Source organism: Mus musculus, chromosome 14, assembly GCF_000001635.26.
Source record: "Mus musculus strain C57BL/6J chromosome 14, GRCm38.p6 C57BL/6J".
Taxonomy (NCBI): domain Eukaryota; kingdom Metazoa; phylum Chordata; class Mammalia; order Rodentia; family Muridae; genus Mus; species Mus musculus.
The window spans coordinates 59237268-59260666 of NC_000080.6; the positions used below are offsets into that span (position 1 = coordinate 59237268).

General features: G+C 42.1%; 1 pseudogene; it reads right to left on the reverse strand.

The window, feature by feature from the left end:
- Phf11 (PHD finger protein 11) lies at nt 1500–22922 on the reverse strand (annotated as a pseudogene).

A 23399-nucleotide genomic window follows, 5' to 3' on the forward strand; every position in this document is an offset into this window, starting at 1 on the left:
CTTGTACAGTTGTGGTTGTTTTCTCTTTAGTAGTATGCAGTCTGAACAAAGGGAGGAACTTGATGAATATGTGGACTTCAGTCAGAAAAGATAACCCCCTACAAAAGAGCAAGTAATGTGTGATCCTGAAGGAGAGTGGGTGCCAGGAGCTGGGAGAGGACACAGATGGTAAATGTGTAGTTTCTGTGTCACAAGGTGAAGTAGTTTAGAATGAGTAATAGTTTTGGCTATATTTTAAACTACTGAACTATATATTTTAAGAGTTGATATGGAGAAAGAATAAACAAAACTGAAAAGTTAGCAACCACTATCCTTGTGAGACATACCAGTTGTTGTGAGAACTGGACTAACAACCAATAATCTAATGGAATATTTGCAGAATTTTTGAACTAGCTTTGTACATGAGAGGGTGCATGTGCCATGACAGTCTTGTGGCGGTGACAGGAGAGCTGGTAAAAGTTAGTTCAGCTGTGTGGGTTCTGGCAAAACACTCAAGTTAATCAGATTGGTGACAAGTGCTGACCGTCTCACCAGCATTTATTTTCATATAATGGAACCAAATGGATTGGACTCAACAAACAATTGTTCTGAAGATGTTTTCTGTACAATACGGAAAAACATGAAATGTTAGCTCACCTAGAAAACAGTACAATAAACATGAATGATCATGAACCTGGCTCTAGGTCTGAAAAAAAAAATGCACCATTGAATGAGGATCCCTAACATTTACACCCACAGTGCCCTCTGCTGTGCCCTGAGCCACCATACACTTCCTTATAGAGAGTTCATGGCTGTGAGGATTTGGCTCATTTTTCAGTAATAACACAGGAGGTTTCTTTTAGCAGTTTGCCCAATATATGCCTACATTGTAAACATCAAACAACTGGTGCTTTTGTGCCGTATAATCTACTGAGATGAACAGATTCCAGCTGTATGTAAAGCAGCAGAGGAAGCACTAACATAAAAGGGTCCCAGCTGGTTCTGACGGGTGCTCAGATGGCAGTCATTCCAGTTGATCCCTCCTGAAGTGGCTTAGGCAGGCCTTGGTACCCACAGTATTATACCAGGAGTGATTCACAAGTGTGTGAGAACACATTACAAACAAGATACCATGCTGGGACACAGCTCAATCCCATTCTGTCAGGCACATTACTGTGACCCAGAGGATCATGGGAGGAAATGAGAAATGTGGATGTGAGAGGAGTCAAGGGTCAGGGGCAGTGTGGGTACACAGATCTGATGCATACTGTCAGGTGGGGAAAGTCTTAGTGCTCCACATCCCCTATTCTCCCTAATGGTGCTTGAGTCAAAGAGCCCAGATTCAAAAGCTTGGTCTTGAACATGAAGCATGCCCTTGAAATGACTGTGGCCAAAAGGACACTTCTAAAAAGATTCTGATGAAGCCCCACAAATTAGTAAACACGGAAGAGTGCATTGTGTCTTGTTACAGCCGAGAGCTGCCTGGGACTGTATTAAATAAACGGTGCACTCTTCAGTGGTTTTGACAAGCATTTATTAAGTGTGCTAAATATTGGCAATGTGGTAGTGAGCAGAAACCCAGGGTAACAGCGAGCAATGCACAGGACAGAGTCGGCTCTATGCTGATGGAGTTATACTGAGAGGAGACCATGATGAGACCGTTTTTAGGAGTAGCAGAAGCAAGAGAAAGCTCTAAGATTCCATTTAAGGCTGAGCAAAGCTCTGGTGTTGCTGCTCTTGACTGGGGTGGGCAGGGTAGGCAGGAAGACTTCCTCGATCCTTCAACAAAATTATAGAAGAAAAGTTCCCAAACCTAAAGAAAGTCATGCCCATGAACATACAAGAAGCCTATATGTCTCCAAATAGACTGGATCAGAAAAGAAATTCCTTCTGACACATAATAATCAGAACAACAAATACACTAAATAAAGATGGAATATTAAAAGCAGTAAGGGAAAAAGGTCAAGTAACATATAAAGGCAGGCCTATAAGAATTACACCAGACTTTTCACCAGAGACTATGAAAGCCAGAAGATCCTGTACAGATGTTATACAGACACAAAGAGAATACAAATGCCAGCCCAGGCTACTATACCTAGCCAAACTTTCAATTACCATAGATGGAGAAACCAAAGTATTCCATGACAAAATCAAATTCACACATTATCTTTCCATGAATGCAGCCCTTCAAAGGATAATAACAGAAAAAAAAAATATAAGGATAGAAACTACGCCCTAGAAAAAGAAAGAAAGTAATCCTTCAAGAAACCTAAAAGAAGACAGCCACAAGAACAGAATGCCAACTCTAACAACAAAAATAATAGGAAGCAACAATTACTTTTCCTTAATATCTCTTAATATCAATGGACTCAATTCCCCCAATAAAAAGACGTAGACTAACAGACTGGATACACAAAGAGGACCCTACATTTTGCTGCTTACAGGAATCCCATCTCAGGATAAAAGACAGACCCTACTTCAGAATGAAAGGCTGGAAAACAATTTTCCAAGCAAATGGTCTGAAGAAACAAGCTGGAGTAGCCAATTTAATATCGAATAAAATCGACTTCCAACCCAAAATTATAAAAACAGACAAGGAAGAACACTTCATACTCATCAAAGGTAAAATCCTCCAAGAGGAACTATCAATTCTGAATATCTATGCTCCAAATGCAAGGGGAGCCACATTCATTTTTAGAAACTTTAGTAAAGCTCAAAGCACACATTGCACTTCACACAATAATAGTGGGAGACTTCAACATACCACTTTCATCAATGGACAGATCATGGAAACAGAAACTAAACAGGGACACAGTGAAACTAATAGAAGTTATGAAACAAATGGATCTAACAGATATCTACAGAACATTTTATCCTAAAACAAAAGGATATACCTTCTTCTCAGCACCTCATGGTACCTTCTCCAAAATTGACCATATAATTAGTCACAAACAAGGCCTCAGCAGATACAAAAATATTGAAATTGTCCCATGGATCCTATCAAATCACCATGGACATAGGCTGATCTTCAATAACAACATAAATAATAGAAAGCCAACATTCACGTGGAAACCGAACAACACACTTCTCAATGATACCTCGGTCAAGGAACGAATAAGGAAAGAAATTAAGGACTTCATGGAGTTTAATGAAAATGAAGCCGCAACATACCCAAACTTATGGGATACAATGAAAGCATTTCTAAAAGGAAAATTCATAGCTCTGAGTGCCTCCAAAAAGAAACTAGAGAGAGCACACACTAGCAGCTTGACAACACACCTAAAAGCTCTAGAACAAAAGGAAGTAAATTCACCCAAGAGGAGTAGATGGCAGAAAATAATCAAACCCAGGGGCAAAATCAACCAAGTGGAAACAAGAAGAACTATTCAAAGAATCAACCAAACGAGGAGCTGGTTCTTTGAGAAAATCAACAAGATACATAAACCCTTAGCCAGACTCACTAGAGGACACAGGGAAAGCATTCTAATTAACAAAATCAGAAATGAAAAGGGAAACATAACAGCAGATCCTGAAGAAATCCATAACACCATCAGATCCTTCTACAAAAGGCTATACTTCACAAAACTGGAGAACCTGGATGAAATGGACAAGTTTCTAGACAGATACCAGGTACCAAAGTTAAATCAAGATCAGGCTAATAATCTAAACAGTCCTATATCCCCTAAAGAAATAGAAGCAGTCATTAATAGTCTCCCAACCAAAAAAAGCCCAGGACCAGATGGGTTTAGTGCAGAGTTCTATCAGATCGTCAAAGAAGATCTAATTCCAGTTCTTCACAAACGATTCCACAAAATAGAAACAGAAGGTACTCTACCCAACTCATTCTATGAAGCCACAATTACTCTGATACCTAAACCACAAAAAGACTCAACAAAGATAGAGAACTTCAGACCAATTTCCCTTATGAATATCGATGCAAAAATACTCAATAAAGTTCTTGCTAACCGAATCCAAGAACACATCAAAACAATCATCCAATCTGACCAAGTAGGTTCCATCCCAGGGATGCAGAATGGTTCAATATACGGAAAGCAATCAACATAATCCAGTATATAAACAAACTCAAAGACAAAAACCACATGATCACCTCATTAGATGCTGAGAAAGCATTTGACAAAATACAACACCCATTCATGATAAAAGTCTTAGAAAGATCAAGAATTCAAGGCCCATACCTAAACAGGATAAAAGCAATCTACAGCAAACCAGAAGCCAACATCAAAGTAAATGGTGAGAAGCTGGAAGCTATCCCACTAAAATCAGGGACTAGACAAGGCTGCCCACTTTCTCCCTACCTATTCAACATTGTACTTGAAGTCCTAATCAGAGCAATTCGACAACAAAAGGAGATCAAGGGGATACAAATTGGAAAGGAAGAAGTCAATATACCACTTTTTGCAGATGATATGATAGTATATATAAATGACCCTAAAAATTCCACTAGAGAACTCCTAAACCTGATAAACATCTTCAGTGAAGTAGCTGGATATAAAATTAACTCAAACAAGTCAATGGCCTTTCTGTACATAAAGGATAAACAGGCTGAGAAAGAAATTAGGGAAACAACACCCTTCTCAGTAGTCACAAATAATATAAAATACCTAGGCGTGACTCTAACTAAGGAAGTGAAAGATCTGTAGGATAAGAACTTCATGTCTCTGAAGAAAGAAATTAAAGAAGATCTCAGAAGATGGAAAGATCTCCCATGCTCATGGATTGGCAGGATCAATATAATAAAAATGGCTATCTTGCCAAAAGCAATCTACAGATTCAATGCAATCCCCATCAAAATTCCAACTCAATTCTTCAACGAATTAGAAAGAGCAATCTGCAAATTCATCTGGAATAACAAAAAACCTAGGATAGCAAAAACTCTTCTCAAGGATAAAAGTACCTCTGGTGGAATCACCATGCCTGACATAAAGCTGTACTACAGAGCAATTGTGATAAAAAAAATTTCATGGTACTGGTAGAGTTACAGACAAGTAGACCAATGGAATAGAATTGAAGACCTAGAAATGAACCCACACACCTATGGTCACTTGATCTTTGACAAGGGACCTAAAAACATCCAGTGGAAAAAAGACAGCATTTTCAACAAATGGTGCTGGCACAACTGGCTGTTAACATATAGAAGAATGGGAATTGAACCATTCCTATGTCATTGTACTAATGTCAAATCTAAGTGGATTAAGGAACTCCACATAAAACCAGAGGCAATGAAACTTATAGAGGAGAAAGTAGGGAAAAGCCTCAAAGATATGGGCACAGGGGAAAAATTCCTGAATAGAACCGCAATGGCTTGTGCTGTAAGATCGAGAATCAACAAATGGGACCTCATAAAATTGCAAAGCTTCTATAAGGCAAAAGACACTGTCAATAAGACAAAAAGGCCACCAACAGATTAGGAAAGGATCTTTACCTATACTAAATCAGATAGGGAACTAATATACAATATATATAAATAACTCAAGAAGGTGGGCTCCAGAAAATCAAATAACCCCATTAAAAAATGGGGCTCAGAGCTGAACAAAGAATTCTCACCTGGCTAAGAAGCACCTGAAAACATGTTCAGCATCCTTAATCATCAGGGAAATGCAAATCAAAACAACCCTGAGATTCCATCTCACACCAGTCAGAATGGCTAAGATCAAAAATTCAGGTGACAGCAGATGCTGGCGAGGATGTGGAGAAAGACGAACACTCCTCCATTGCTGGTGGGATTGCAAGCTTGTACAACCACTCTGGAAATCAGTCTGGCGGTTCCTCAGAAAATTGGACATAGTACTACTGAATGATCCCGCAATATGTCTCCTGGGCATATATCCAGACGATGTTCCAACTGGTAAGAAGGACACATGCTCCACTATGGTCATAGCAGCCTTATTTATAATAGCCAGAAGCTAGAAAGAACCCAGATGCCCCTCAACAGATGAATGGATACAGAAAATGTGGTACATTTACACAATGGAGTACTACTCAGCTATTAAAAAGAATGAATTTATGAAATTCCTAGGCAAATGGATGGACCTGGAGGACATCATCCTGAGTGAGGTAATCCAATCACAGAAGAACTCACATTATATGTACTCACTGATAAGTGGATATTAGCCCAGAAACTTAGAATACCCAAGGTACAAGATACAAAGCACATGAAACTCAAGAAGAACGAAGACCAAAGTGTGGACACGTTGCCCTTTCTTAGAATTGGGAACAAAACACCCATGAAAGGAGTTACAGAGATAAAGTTTGGAGCTGAGACAAAAGGATGGACCATCTAGAGACTACCATATCTGGGGATCCATCCCATAATCAGCCGCCAAACGCAGACACCATTTCATACACTAGCAAGATTTTGCTGAAAGGACCCTGATATAGCTGTCTCTTGTGAGACTATGCCGGGGCCTAGCAAACACAGAAGTGGATGCTCACAGTCAGCTACTGGATTGATCACAGGGCCCCCACTGGAGGAGCTAGAGACCCAAGGAGCTAAAGGGATCTGCAACCCTTTAGGTGGAACAACAATATGAACTAACCAGTACTCCCCCCCCCCCCACACACACAGCTCCTGGCTCTAGCTGCATATGTATCAGAAGATGGCCTGGTTGGCCATCAGTGGAAGTAGAGGCCCATTGGTGGTGCAAACATTATATGCGTCACTACCAGGGAATGCCAGTGCCAAGAAGTGGGAGTGGGTGGGTAGGGGAGTGGGGGGGGGGAGGGTATGGGGAACTTGAAATGTAAATGAAGAAAATACCTAATTAAAAAAAGATATAGAATTTGAGACACATCAAAATTATAACCTAGTGGCTAGTTCCCAGCACCCATGTTGGTGACTTACAACTGCCTATAGCTCTGGTTCCAGAGGATCATAGAGTTCTATTCTCTGTGGGTACTTAAACACCCATGTGCGTGTAAACACACACACAGAGACACACACACACACACACATGAAACATAAGTTTTTAAAATCTGTATCTGAAAACAACAGGGGTATCCACAAAAACAAAACCAGCCAAGCTAGCACACCAGTCTCAGTGATGTCTCCATCTAGCTGTGCACCTCTGAGAAACAGACCTCCTAGCCTTGGGGCATCTTTACCTCTAACTAGAAAATTTGTATCTTTCATATTTTGTTGATTAGCTTAAATTGTCTGGATTACTTTATATTTTCTGTATGAGTGTTTTGCCTGTATGTACATATAGGCACCGTGTGTATGCCTGGTAACTGGACAGGACAGAGGATGGTGTTGAGTTGCCCTCAAACTGGAGTTATAGAGTGAGACCCCATGTAGATGCTGGGAACCAGCCTTTGTCCTCTCAGAGGAGCAAGTGCTCTTAACCACTGAGCCATCTTCCCAGCCCATGGTGTATGTTCTTAAAGAATGGGTTACAGAAGGCCTGGGAAACATGGGGAGGTGTGTTTTCTAGAATACCCATTCAGTACCTGACTCTGAGGCAGTCTCATCCAGGAGTCTTCCATAAGTCGAATCCATTTTTTCTAGTATGTATTCAAGTAAAACATTAAGAAGTCCTGCTTCCTGGCATTTCTTAAGAAAAGGAGCTTTGACAGTTGCATCTAAGAACAAAGAATGCATCTTTAGGAGGAAATGGACAGCTCTTTGCATCATGTGGTCACTTTATACTTTACCAGTTGATAGGTGAGCATACCTGTCTCATTTTTCTGTAGCTCAAATAGTAAATGGTTCAAAAATGAAAACATTTCTCTGCTTATAATAACTGTATGAAGTGATGTGGTTTTGTAAAATTTACTTGAAATGCTTGAGATGACAGCCACTCATATTTGTCACAGATTTTGTGTTGTAAGGATATTTATTCCCTTTATAGAACAAACGTCACCTGTCCCTGTGAGGGGTGGCATACCACTAGATTCTGGCTTCAAAAAACCTATGGGCAGAGAGTTGGGCAGTCCTATCATCCTCATCAAGTGGGTGCTTCTCAAAGATAATTACCCAGTGCTTCCTCATCAGAGTTTTATCATTTATACTCTTTTACCAGTGATTTTTTTCTTATAGCATTTGAACTGAACAATACAGTAAAAGTGCCAAAGTTTTACAGAGAACACTTTTCTTTCGATATAGGGTCTAAGTATGTAGATCAGACCAGCCTAGAACTAACTCCCTCTCTCTCTCTCTCGATAGATAGATAGATAGATAGATAGATAGATAGATAGATAGATAGATAGATAAATAGATAGATAGAGTGTGTGTGTGTCTGTGTATACAGCTGGAACACATATATATACATATATATACACACACACATATATGTGTGTATGTATACATGTATATTATAATGTGTGTGTACATATTATTATAATCATTTTCTGTCAACATACAATAATGAAAAAACCCTTTAGTGGTACTTTCCAATCAGTTAATGACTACACCTAGAGAATGCTCAGTGGTTAAGAGCAGTTGCTGCTCTTCCAGAGGACCCAGGTTTGGTTCCAAGCATCCATAGGTGGGTCACAACATCTGTAACCTAAGGTATCCACACAAAAAAGTGCACATAAGAGCTTACAAATGAGAAGAAATTAGATTACTTCATGTTTTGCCTACATAAGTAACTTTCTTTAAGCCCACTTTGGAAACTCACCACGTTGTGTGGGATCTTGACCCTCTGGAGCATGTTTTTGACAAAATAATCTGAAAATACAGATGTTCAAAGAATCACTGAATCTTTTAATTTGTAGAGATCCACCAACCTTTGTCTCCCCGGTGCATGCATTAGAGCTGCATGCAATTACACTGGCTGAAGTTTTCATTTTTAACAAGAAATGTGTTCAAGTCAATGTCAAATTTATAACCACAACCAGTGTGGGTGAGGGTGACCGTTGTCTTTGTGCCCTCTGAGCAGTAGAAAGAGGACTTCACTCTCTGAAGTTGTGACTGCTGGGTGACTATTTTGAGCACTCCTAGTTCCTATGCTGTGATGAGGGGCATCTAAGGAACTATGGTCTAAGATTTGAAGCTGCAATGACCACCCACAGTCTTGCTGATCTTCACAGTTCACACAGACACTCGTGCAGCACTGTGGAGAGTGACTTTTCAGATCAGAGCTGGCCTTCTCTAGCACTTGGATTTGGAGAGTATCTTCAGAGAGAGAAAGAGAGAGAGTAGGCAGCATACCAGGCTAGAGAACAGGAGTGAGGAGCTGTAGGGGACTTCTCTGCCCAGGCTTGCCTTTGTCTTCGCCCATATGAGACCTAGGGTCCTCCAGTTACCCAGCACTCTTCCCAGCAGCACCCAGCTCAGTCACCTCCTCAGGACCTGGGACCTCTGCCCACCTTACATTCAGTCTCAAATTGCATTCCCAGAGGGACTTGGATTTGTGTCTTCACCTCTCCTGTACATTGATTTTAGACTTATACTACCATGCTTGCCTATGAGTTTTTGTAATGCATAAAGAAGTAGAGAGACTATTAGGATACACTCCCTCACCCGTGTCCTCCCCATGCCCAGTGTCAGTAATTTTCAAATCAGGATGAAGCCTGGCGTGGTGGCACACGACTTTAATCCCAGCACTTGGGAGGCAGAGGCAGGTGGATTTCTGAGTTCAAGGCCAGCGTGGTCTACAGAGTGAGTTCCAGGACAGCCAGTGCTATACAGAGAAACCCTGTCTCAAATAATGAAACAAAATAAAACAAGGAAATCAAATCAGGATGAAGACCCTTCCTGCTTCAGCCCCTCCCATGAGCCAGTGTTCCTTGTGGCCTCTCTGCCCCCGTCCTTCCCCCAACCTGATTACCTTGTCGGCTTCACTCTCTTTCTGAGTATCCCTTAGCACCTTCTGAAATATCTCAGTTATTCTATGAACCTCAGTGTTTACATTAAACTTGTTCCAGCAGAGAAGCCTACTTGTTCCTTGTTGAAACAATTTTTTAAATAGATTAAGTATTTTCATTATGGTTAATGAGCATAATTTTAAAACCTATCTCTGTAATTTCAAGGCCAGCCTGGTTTACTTGGTGAGATACTGTCTCAAAGAATAAAAACTTGTTACAGCAGAGATTTCATGTGTTTAAAAATGACTGATATAATAAATTGAGCTCTTTGTGAGCATAAACAATAAAAGTGAAACTCTGAGAACACAAGCCACTGTTGATTTTTCAGTAATTCAAATATAAAAAAAACTGTTCAAAACTGAATGAATTTTTACTAACAGGGACAACCTGGAAGCCGGCAAGATGACTCTGCAGGTAGAGGTGCTTGCTGTCAACTCCAACAACCTCAATTCCATGTCGAGGTTGAACACTGGAAGCAGAGAGCTCAGACCCATGACCTATGGATGTGCAATTGAAGGAAGGTGTCTTCCCAATGCAGACAAGAACAGACCTGGATTGGCTTCAGTCTCTTGTAGGACATGCAAGCTTCCATTAGGAATGAGGCTCTCCCAGGAACAAGAGAGGACAGAGAAGATTTAGAAACTCAAACCCTTGAGTAGTTCTTTTCCTGTCATGTAGAGAAATGTGAAGCTGAGAAGTTCCTGCTCGTATCCCATAACCCGTTCTCACATGAAACTCATTTGCATGAATTGAGAAGTGTGTCACAGGCTAGCCACCCCCTAAGCACCTCCAACGCTCCAACATGGAGTTTTAAAGCTATTTGATTACTTGTAAGTGCCATGATCTTCATCAACTTGTAGAATTGCGTTGTCTTCCATGGCACAGGATAAGTGGTAATTCTTGGTGCAGGACTGTAAATCACATCCCATGGTGGCTCCTTTGTTTTTACAAAATGAGCATTTCTAGAGAAGAATAGTTCACAGTGAGTTAGTACTGTTTCTTTGCTGAAAAGTAAGGATGCCATTAAATATGGTTTAAGCCAGCAGCCATGTGTTTTTGTCCTGGCTGTCTCTGGCATATCCTCCATACCCACACTAAATAAGCGTTAGATTTGGTAACCCATGAGGAAGTTTCAGCAAAACTGATGCCAATTAGAATCAAAGGCCTGGCATAGACAGATGTGTTATGATCTACATATATGCAAAAACATTAGATGATTTCAAAAACTAGTCTTCCCCTTTAATAGAGACTTTTGTTTTTAAATAGCATAGCTGTCAGGCTTCTTTATCACTAGACACACACTGGATTTGGGGTCCTTAAACCTCAGGCCAGAGCAGCTCCTTTTTGTGCCACTAAGGGGTGTGTGACCTCAGCTGGCACTTGCTATGACATCCTCCTAGACGTTCCTCCCTTGAAAGGTGGTGCTTGTGTCACAGCGTAGCAGTTGAGGAATCTGTACAATAAAGTGCACCAGTTTCAGATTTGTAGACACTAAACAATAAAACTATAACTGAAAACAATATTTTCTTTCTCCCTTGGTTTTATGTCTCTATTGTGCTTTATCTGAAGGTGGTACAGAGCTGGTTAGTCATGGTGTAGCTACAGGAAGCCCATCAAGAAGTACTATAGTCTTATGCTATAATGAGGGGCAAACCAGCCATGCCCAAGTCTGATTGACACGACCCTTTGCCTAAATGAGGACCAAGTACAATGAAGCCACTCTATAGAGCAAGAGACAGCGCTCATGGGATCCCATGATAATACATAAGGAAACATAAGGAAAAGTCAAAAGTAGGTAAAAACCAAGATTAAGATATAGATAGCGTTCTACAGCACATACATGAGCAGTTATTCAATTGTAGAAGAGCAATGTAGCAGCATGAACAGTGAAAACGATGGGCTGCACCCTCATACTACAGATGCTGACAGCTCTGCAATTAGGTTTACCCATCCAAGAGGAGAGATCCTCAAACCAGAAAATTACGACAGAAGAGCAGGCTGTAGACATCCCTGTTGGGCATTTACAAAATTACTTAAGAATATGGAGGGCCCAGCCTCTTGAGAGTGGAGCCATCCCTGGACTGGTGGCCCTGGGATCTATAAGAAAACAGTGAGTGAGTAGCTCTCACCTCATGTGCCTTTTGCATCCCTTTCTGTTACCCCACACTTCCAATGCATCTATTTCCAATAGGAAAGTCTATGGAAACTCTTAAGGATAATAGCTGCTTTCTCAATATTCTATGTACTCAACTGCCCTCATTCTGGACCTGGCTGTTTCCACATAGGCAAACTCTGTAACAGTGACTCTCCAGTTGTTGGTCACAACCATTGGAATATGTATTTCTGATGGGCTTAGGAGCTTAGGATCAGCTAAGTGGCAAAATTACAGTTATAAACGACCAAAGAAAATAAATTTATGGATGGTGGTTCTTAAGACAATCTGAAATGTGTATTTCTTTTCATCATGCTCCACACTATGAGAACCACTGTTCTAGAGTCCAATGGTGCCCTTCCTTAACGATCTGTGAACAGCCTCAAATACAATTATCACAGAATGATAGAAAGGTTTGAGTTGATATTGTCTAGCTACTTTCTAATTAGGAGAATTTACATGCAGCATGCTGGTACAAGTACTTTGAAAAAAGAACATACCAGTGTGTCTCCAGTGATTGACACCTTACTGTGAGTGTGACCAGCCATAGGACCTCAGACTTGTCATCCTGTTTACTCATCTGCAAATGGCCTTTTTATAAATGGAGCCAGGAGACACAGTCATCCTCAGAGATACAGCTTAGGAACTAGGAACCAGCTCAGATTCTCAATTACAGTTATAAAAGTCCAAGGATAAGAAATTTATGGTTGGTGGTTCCTAAGACCACTTGAAATATAGATTTTCTGTTGAAAAGGTCCCACAGGTGGAGAGAGAACCACCACTCTAAAATCCAAGGGTAGATTTCCTTAACTCTGTTCATGAAATGCCTCAAAACCAATTAGCACAGAGTAATAAAAATTATGTTTCAGTTGATGACCTGCTGCTTTCTAATTAGGAAGACATAAGCCTGCAGGAACACATACTGATATTTTGCAATCTAACATAGCAGAGTGCCACCAGTCATTGATACCTTTTGTGGTTCTGGTCAGACATGATACACTCATGCTTGCCATCCCATTACTCATCTGCAAATGGCCGTTTATAAATGTAGCCAGGAGACACAGTCAACCTCAGAGATACAGCCTTACCCGTCCTTCTTTCCTGCAGAGTCCCCTTATGCCCTCAGCCCCAAGGCAGATGCTGACAGTGATAACCACCCAGAACTGGTGCAGAAAGACATGCAGCCACCCTTGGCATTCAGAAGGCATCTTACTCCATGTGAAGATGGATAAAGCCTTTTGCTCTGACTGCGGCCTGCAGCTTTGAGGCACTAAGAGAACCAGCTAGCTGCTCTAAGGCAGGAGAGCAGAAGCAAAGCCTAGATGGTGCTGTTGAGCTGCGGAAATTGGTGTTTGCTCTGCTGGAATGACAGTAAGGACTTGTCCACCCTGTCTGACCAGAGAGTTTTCACCCAGACAGAAGCATCTCAAGCTTGCTCTGCTGCTTTGTGCGACAGTTGGCTGTAAGCAGACAGCGTCAGCTGAGGGAGCGTCTCACAGTCCACCTTCCAGCTCTCCACATGTTTCTCAAACCCTGCTACAACATAGACTCTATTTTGAGATGAAAGATTCAGTTTTTTATTTTTATTTCTGTGTATGTGTCTGAGAGATCAAGTATGTTAGTTCATGTGTCTGTGAAAGCCAGCAGAGGGTGTCAGATGCCCTGGAGCTGGAGTTAACAGGGAGTTGTGAGTTGCCATTTGGTGACTAGGGACCAAACTCAAGTCTTCTAGAGGGACAGTGAGCAATCTTCACTTCTGAATCCTCTCTCCAGGCCCACGAGAGACTATCCTTTGACTGTAGCCCCCAAGACTCATAATATATGAGTAATAAAACATGTCAACTTACCAATCTTCTTCCTCTCCCGATCTCTTTCTTTACAGATTTGACATCAAAGTTTCTAACTGTATTAGGTAGATCAGGAGCCTCACATTCCACCAGTCCTGATGAATACAGCTGCAGGATGGAAAAATCGCAGAGTCAGTGTGAAGTAGCCCTGACCGACACAAGTCAGAGATGCTTCCGAAAAGGGCTGCAGAGGAGTGCAGAGTGGACGATGCCTCAGAGCACTGGCCACTGTGCAGGAGATGAACAGACACGAGCCTTGGGCTCCTGTGAGAAACCTCGGTCTGCAGACACAGTTGTACTGGGTAACTGATCTCTATTGACTCTGGACCCAAGCAGACAGTGGCTCGTGCAGCATTGTTCTCTGCCTAGGAATGCAGAGCAGGCTCTGGCAATGGCTGAAGCCATGCAGTCAGAGAAGCCAAAGCAAGGGACAGAGGCCATTCCTGATGGCTTTCCAGGTCTCCTTCTTAGACTTCAAGGACTGTGCCTACCTCCACAACCATATGGCAGACCTTCACACTTGACTTGTTGAGATAGGGTCTCACTGTAGCCTAGCTGGGCTGGAACTCACAGAGTCCACCTGCCTCTGCCCCTGAGTGCTAGGAGTAAAGCCATACACTAATGCATCTAGCTTTATGATTTTTTTTTAGATAGGATCAAGCTATACATCCCATGTTACCTGGACCTTGGCTTCTTCCTTAGCTTATAAACAATAGAATTGCAGTTATGAGTGACCACAGCTAGCCCAGAACACCATTGTATGTTTTAGCAGCCACAAATCTCTTTTCTCCTCAGCATTTTGGATGATATTGGGATAGCTCTGTGGTTCAGCATGTGGACTGTCCTTCCAGTTTTCTACAGGATCTACGTTTTGCTCCTAGCTCTAGGCCACCAGCTCACAGGTGTCTTAACTACAGCTCCAGAGGGTTACACACACGTGTACACACACATTGAAATCTTTCTAAAATTTTACTAAATATGCATGTGTGTGCCTGTGTGTGTGTGTGTCTGTGTGTGTACACTCTGTGATGTGTGTATATCCTGGTGTGTTCATGAGTGTATGTATCTATGTGTTTGTTCTGTGTCTGCATGTAGTGGACAGAGGTTTAATATGGCTGTCATTCTCTACAGCTCTTTGACTTTTTTCTAAGACTTTTTTATGGAAATGAGTGTTTTGTCTGCATGTATGTATGTGTATCAATTGTGTGCTGGTTTCAGCAAAGGTTAGAAGAAGTTATTGGATTCCTGGAAGTGGAGTTACAAATGCTGGTGAACGAACCCTGTTTCCTGGGAACTGAGTTTGGGTCTTCTCTGCAGCAGCAGCTTTACCAAAGAGCCATCTCTCCAGCTGCTCTCTACTTTACATTTTGAGAGAGTTGCTCCCTAACTTGGAGAGCTCACAATTTCAGCTCACCTAGTTGGCTAGCAGGCTTCTAGAATCCTCCTGGCTGCACTCCAGGCAGGGACTGGATGCATGGGACTGCAGGCAGTAAGTTCACCTGTGTCCTGGGGATGGAAGTCAGCACTTCATGCTCATGTCCCCAGCACTTCACTAAATGAGCCACCAGCTGTCTAGCTCCAGATAAAGTCCTGGAGTCACATAATCCTCAACGATCCACCTGTTCATGTCACAGGAAACTCAAAAAACGAAGAGCATGAGAAACAGGAGAAAAAGTTGTGACACTTTCACAGGCAAAGATTTTTTATATAAGAATTAGAAATCATGGGGCTAGAGAGATGGCTCAGAGGTTAAGAGCACTAACTGCTCTTCCATAGGTCCTGAGTTCAAATCCCAGCAACCACTTGGTGGCTCACAACCATCTATAATGAGATCTGATGCCCTCTTCTGGTGTGTCTGAAGACAGCAACTGGGTACTCAAGTAAATTAAAAGTAAATCATCACTGGAAAGAGAGGCCCATTGGACACGCAAACTTTATATGCCCCAGTACAGGGGGATGCCAGGGTCAAAAAATGGGAATGGGTGGGTAGGGAGTGGGGGGGGGGGTATGGGGGACTTTTGGGATAGCATTCTAAATGTAATTGAGGAAAATTTACATAATAATAAAAATATTTTTTAAAAAAGTAAATAAATCTTTTTTAAAAAGAGAATTAGAAATCATAATACAGACATGAATCCTTGCATGTGGAAGTGAGAGAATGACCCTGTGAAATAGTTCTATCTTTCCCTGAGGTTTGGTGTTAGGGTCTCGCTGTGTTTCTGCTGGCCTGCTTCAGTTGCAAGCTTAGCAAATAGATATGTTGTACTTTGTCAGGATTTTGCTGTCTGAAAGATTCTAAGAGAAAAATGTGGGTGAATAAGGTAGCACTCAACAAAAATCACTTGCTGCCAAACCTGACAAACTGACATTCACATCATGGAGGAGAGAGGTGAATCCTGCACGGTGTCCTCTGACCTCTAACTGCATCCTGTGGCACATGCAGAAAGAAAAAAGTAGATATCGATTTTTAAAAGGCCAGCCAGGGAATAGGAAAAACCACACTATATACATCGGATCAGAAGCTTGTGTGTAGAATACAGGAAAACCTTACAACTCAGTAAGACAATTCAGTACAAAATGGACGGGGGGGGGGGCGTTGGGGGGGGGCAGAAAACTCTCAGTGAGTAAAAGCCTTGGCTGAGCAAGCCTGACAAGCTGAGCTCAGTTCCAGGAACTCCTATAAAAGGGCAGAGGCCATGGCTCAAACCACACATCTGCAATCCAGGGGTTCTACAGAGGCAGAGGAGACCATCATTCAGAAGACTGTGTCAATACCAAGAGTTAAACAACCCAGAAACAAGGAGGGAGATGACCATTTGTCAACTCTAGGTCTTACAGCACCAGTCTGAGCCCATATCTTTGAGGCTTTTCCCCCACTTTCTCCTCTATAAGTTTCAATGTCTCTGGTTTTATGTGGAGTTCCTTGATCCACAAAGAATTCTCAACTGAGGAATACCAAATGGCTGAGAAGCACCTTCAAAAAAAAAAAAAAGAAAATGTTCACCATCCTTAATCATCAGGGCAATTCAAATCAAAACAACCTTGAGATTCCACCTCACACCAGTCCGAATGGCTAAGATCAAAAACTCAGGTGATAGCAGATGCTGGTGAGGATGTGGAGAAAGAGGAACACTCCTCCATTGTTGGTGGGATTGCAAGCTGGTACAACCACTCTGGAAATCAGTTTGGTGGTTCCTCAAATAATTGAACATAGTACTACCAGAAGATCCAGCAATATCACTCCTGGGCATATACCCAGAAGATATTCGAACATGTAATAAGAACATATGCTCCACTATGTTCATAGCAGCTTATTTATTTCCAGCCATAAGCTGGAAAGAACCCAGACTTTCCTTAACAGAGGAATGGATACAGAAAATGTGGTACATTTACACAATGGAATACTACTCAGCTATTAAAAACAATGAATTCATAAAATTTTTAGAAAAACGGGTGAATCTGGAGGATATCCTAAGTGACACAACCTGTTATGGGCTGGATTCAGTTGGTCTCTCAACCCAGGGGAGAAATCAGAGTCCTGGTACTCAGGTGGGCAAGGCATCAGCAAGTGAAAAACAGACACAAACACAAGGGAGTATTAAATCTGAATGCAATTTCTCAAAGCCAGCATCAGACTTATGTTACAGAAGAAAACAAGGAAGTTATACATGGAGGTTATACAATCTATAATAACACAAAACAGAGAAGTACATACATAAAGGACTAGCAGGAACCAGGCAGTGGTTCCAACTGAGACAAAAAACAGTCCCATCTAAAGTCAGCTATTGTAGGAGCCAGGTGAGGATTTCACACCCTAGTTACAATTCTAGTCACTTGTATAACCCACCACTAGGGGGGTCCCACTCTTGTTAACCTTCTCATGAATAATGCAATACTCTAGTTCCTCCTTAAACCACAACCCTCCTTTTTCCTAGACAATTGTAAATTCCTGCATATGGGAGTGACTTAGCTGTTATTTTAAGTATTTGTGGGGGACCTCCATTTACCAGAGGAGTCCACCAAACTTTCTTTTATTAAGTAATGTAGTCTGCCATATATGACTGTAATAAGAATTCCAAACTTACTTTGTTAAACTTGCCCTGAAATTTCTAACTCTATCTAGTACATTGTGGTGCCTGATTTCTTTCACTATCCCTCTTTCAATATTGGAGGCATTTTGTTTGAATAAGTAACATTCTTACAAAATTCCAAGCCCAGGGTTGGCTCAACGACTACCTAGGACATTGGAACACTGGTGAAGGCCAGGAAGCAATGGTCAATCTAACTAGCTATTTGTCAAATGATTCCTTGAGGTGGGGCCTATAATAAAACATTACTGAAGGAAAGGACACAGAACCTTTCACCAACTATTGTAAGGACAAATCTGGACCATATCCCTTTATGGGACACCAGAAAATTTCCAGGAGACCAGTTTCCATGAAACTCTGTGCCTCAGGACTGTGGGCAAGCTTTTGGACTTGTCACACAGACTCCACTGGAGTGGGTGTGGCAGTAACCCAATCACAAAAGAACACACATGATATGCACTCAATGATAAGTGGATATAAGCCCAGAAGCTCAGAATACTCAAGATACAATTTGCAAAACACATGAAACTCAAGAAGGAAGACCAAAGTGTGGATACTTCAATCCTTCTTAGAAGGAGGGACAAAACACCCATGGAAGGAGTTATAGAGACAAAGGTGCAGAGCAGAGACTGAAGGAATGACAATCCAGAGACTGTCCCACCTGGGGATCTATCCCATAAACAACCACCAAACCGAGACACTATTGCAGATGCCAAGAAGAGCTTGCTGTCAGGAGCCTGATATACCTGTCTCCTGAGAGGCTCTGTCAGTGCCTGACAAATACAGAAGTGGATGTTCATAATCATCCATTGTACAGAGCACAGGGCCCCTATGAAGGAGCTAGGGAAAGTACCCAAGGAGCTGAAGGGGATTGCAGCCCCATAGGAGGAACAACATTATGAACTAAACAGTAACCCCAGAGCTCCCCTGGGACTAAACCACCAATCGAAGAAAAAACATGGAGGGACTCATGGCTCTAGTTGCACATGTAGCAGAGGATGGCCTAGTAGGTCATCAATGGAAGGAGAGGCCCTTGGTCCTGTGAAGGTTCTCTGCCCCAGTATAGGGGAATGCCAGTGTCAGGAAGCAGAAGTGGGTGGGTTGGTGAGCAGGGGGAGGGAGCAGAGGATAAGGGATTTTTGGAGGGGAAACTAGGAAAGGGGATAATATTTGAAATGTAAATAAAAAATATATCACTAAAAAATACTTTAAAAAATAGGAGGAAAATGACCAGCTTCTGAGGCCTCCCTGTACATGCTGTGCACATGGAAGTACACACACACACATACACAGAAACGCAAACACACACAACTGTTATTTTTTTTTTAATGGAGAGGGGTCCAGGATGTGAACCATAGACAAAGCATTTGCTTATGATTTTCAGGCTCTGGGTTTGAACCTCAGCAACAGAAAACAAAGGAAAGGCTTAAAGTTCAAGTGGATACTTCAGACTGAAAAATAAGCATATGGGAAAAGATAGCCAAGAGTAATGAGATACCAGGATGCAAGCAAGAAATAGCCTGATTTTGAAATGGTAACATATTTTAATGTAAAATGAACACTTACTTTATAACGTTGAAATACTTTTAGATGTTTTCCCAAATGGATTAAAAGCATATAGGAAACAAAGACTCATATGCAGATATTCCTTACAAACTTGTTATCACCTCAGATTGGAGAGAATGCATGTGTTGATATACAGATGAATAGACTGTGACATTTCTATCTAATAAGATAATATAAAAACAGGGAAGCAAATACTAATACATCTACCTGGTGTTCTCAAGGGACCAATTTGGGGTGATTAAACATGCTCACAGTGAACTCCCTCATATATAAAACAGTATCACATAAGCAAGGAGCCTGTTGTCTAGTTTCTGTCAATTTGACCAAAGCTAGAGTTATCTGAAAGGAGGGCACTACAATAGAGAAAACGCCTCCATAAGATCTGGCCATAGGGGATTTTTTTTAGTTAGTGATGAACAGGGAAGGCCCAGCAAAAACTAGGTGTAGCCATTCCTGCTGGTGCTAGATTCTATAGAAAAGCAGACAGCAAGCCATGAGAGCCAACCAGTAGCGGCAGACCTCCTTGGCATGTGCATATAAGCTCGTTGCTCCAGGTTTCAGCCCTGTTTGAGTTTATGTCCTCAGTTCCCTCTCTGATGAGCAGCTCTATGGAAAGGCAGCCAAATAAACAGTGTCCTCCCAATTTGCTTTTGGGTCATGGTGTTCTGTTGCCACAGTAGAAGCCCTAAGACAGACCCTATGCATGCCTTTCTGTATGCTTAAATCTTCTCTGGAATTAGACAGGGTAAATGCTATGGAAATGTTGTCTGCTATAATTGTTAATGGAACACAGTAAGAAGAAGTTCATGTACATCCACTATAGGCATATTTATCCTGAAGAGTTTGGCTGAGTACAGAGATGTAGAATGCAACTAGGGCCAAACACACACAAGGCCTAGGAGACTCTTCAGAGCACTGCTGAGACAAGAGTCCTTACACTGAAGGGTCCATGCTGTAGCACTCCTGCCCTGTGATCTGTGAGAAAAGATCAATCTAGAGGCAGTTGGAGTAAGTGGGAGCTGACTGCAGAGAGGCTTGAGGGCATGCTCTGGAGTCCCTCCTGGGAGCTCTCCGAATAGTGGCAGTGACCTCCTGGAGAAAGCATGTCTCAAACTCAACTGCACACTTCGGTGACTGCATTGCTTAATGAAAAGTACCCCAAGAAAATTGACCAAAAATACTGGCATGTCAACAGACCATTTGAAAGGACTTAACACAAGGAAAAAGTACAAGTATACAAGATGTTAAAGGGGAAAGGTTTAAGGGATGGAGGCCGTCTGCAGCCCATGTGCTTCCACCCTTTGTCCTATTGTTGGGACAACTGGTGAGAACTCAAGTGTATGCCTAATACTAATTAGCATACTAATGCTAATTAGGAAATGCTAATGTCTGACCTTGATGGGTAAATTGAACTTATATGACACAAGGTACTTTGTGTAGAAATACACACTCAAGCATACAGGACAAGTTGATACCAAATTTAACACAGATCAGACAGCTTGATGTGGCCATATGTACCATGAGTCTCAGCACTCAGGAGACTGGGGCAAATAAACCTAAATGAGCATTGCCAACTCAAAGGCCCTCTGCGCATGGAGACATGATTTATGTGATGATAATCTTCTACCAGTGATCTTCCATGGGGGCTGTGAGCCACAGTGTGAGTCCTGGGAATGGAACTCAGTTCCTCTGGAAGAGTATCTGGTGCTCTTAAACACCAAGCCATCTCTTCAGCCTTAAAAAGTTTTAAAGCTATTTACCAGTAACTTACCAAACAGTTTTCATGCGCAGCTATATTCAGTGATGGTGCAAAGTATATATGATTCCACTCATGGCCTTCAGGGCACAGGGCACATGTCCTTTTTTCCATCTTTTCTATGATTGGACTGTCACCTAGAAATAACATCCAGGTTAAAACAGAAAAGCATTTTATGGCCTTGCTAGTTCAGACAAGTTCTAGTTCTTCCTAGAATCAGACAAGGCCCTGTTCTTAGGACAGTCTTAACTCCTGGACCAATCACGAATCAACAATCTCACCAGTGAAAAGCCGCACCTCTTGTGTGGTGCAGCCTCTGCTCAGTGCTGAGGACCAGTGAGAGAAACAGAAACATAGCAAGCCACAAGGTTGGCTATGGTGTGACTGAAAAACTTCTAGAGGCCTTACTGAAATGAATAAAACATTTAGAAATTCTCTGATGATGTCTGAGAGCTGCACATATCTACGGGCAGAGACAGGACTGGAGAGCAAAGGTTGATTCCATGTATATACATACATACATACATACGCATATACATACATACGAGAAAATAGAACAACGGTTCAGTAAACAGGAGCTCTTATGCATATTTGCAGAGGGCCTTGGCTCAGTTCCTACCACCTACATGATGAGCTATAACCAAGTCAAAAGCTCCATCCAGGGGGAATCCTATGCTGCCTTCTCCATACAATACAGCATCAAGAACACATGTGATATACAGATATTTATGTAGGCAAGACAGTCATACACAAAATAAACCTCAAGAATATACTAGTTGCAGGATAGTTAAAGGCTGAAATAAATCACTACTCAACTCTAAATTTGGCTGCAGACATCTCTACCAAGTGGGTGAGTATAATGGATCCTTGGGTTGTTTCAGGGATGGAAGCATGCTTTTGTTGAAAATGGTGGCTTCCCTTGAGCAGTGATCACTTCTATCCCTGTTGCTTGAAAGGCCTGAAAAGGTTTAGCATTAGTACCTTCCTATTGTATCTGTATTTCCTGCTTTGACTTTTGGGCCAGGTTTCTCCTGGAGAGAGAGGATTGGGGCAGAGCTGTGCTAGCCTGTCAACACCAGTATTCAAGTTATCCCTGCTGTCCTCCGTGCATTACTTCTGCTTCTTTACCCCAATAAGATTTCTTTTGCATTCTTGAGTTCATCATTTTCTAGATTGATCCAGAAGCCTGTGGGCCGCAAACCTGACAAAAGCCTGGATTGTGATTCTCTCATGATAGGAGAAAACCATCTCAAGGAGATTCCCACCATGGGATGATCCTTAAAACATCAGCCTGCACAACACAAAATTTCAGATACTGAAGTCTACTCGCAACACACAACCCTAGTCAGTTTGTCAGTATTGTCAGTTTTCTCCAATTGTCTTCAAAGACTGGGGCCTCCGTTCCAGGTTTCCAGCATCCACAATAGAGTCTACCTTTCCTTCCCAACAGCATGTCTTGAGTATTAATTTTACAATGTAGAACCCCCAGTCCTATGAATCATGGACAGAATAGCTTTTAGCTTCCCGAGGTCCCCAGTGCCTACAGATTTCCCAGATGCTGTGAGCCCCAACCCACCCTCAGCAGTGTCCTGCAGTCTCCCTGGAGAGAAGTGGAGTGTGGGACCTTCCTGCCGACCTGAAACTTAGAACTCACCATTGGGAACTGGGTTAGAACACCCTGGCTTCTCTTGGGCCATGGCTGGGTGGGGACTTGCGGTCCTTGAAGTGCCTCTGTGAGTTTTGAGGTTCTAGTTTCTTTTTCTCTAAATGTGGGTGGAGACTGCAAACAGCAATCTGAGAGGAAGTGCAAGTTGAGGGCAGTGTGCTGGCACGTTTTCAACTCTGAGAAGTCATTTTAAAAGTGCTCTAAAAGTGATGTAATAAAGCACAGGTCCAAAATAAGTCAGGGGAGGAAAGGCTCCATTTGAGCTATGTGGGCCTGTGGACCATGAGAGGTAGCCTGGTACTTGGTTGAGACAAGGCTAGAAGCCCTGAGGACCCTGAAGGGTCTATAGAAGCTTTACCTGCTCCTGGGCACCAGGCTCCTATCACTAGCCACAGCCCCCTATACATTTATGGCCATCAGTCACATAAGGGAAATACACCAAGCCCCCTTCATTTAGAAAAAACAAAACAGTGACCTGTGGTCATATAGGCTTACAACAGATCTCCATGCTAATGAG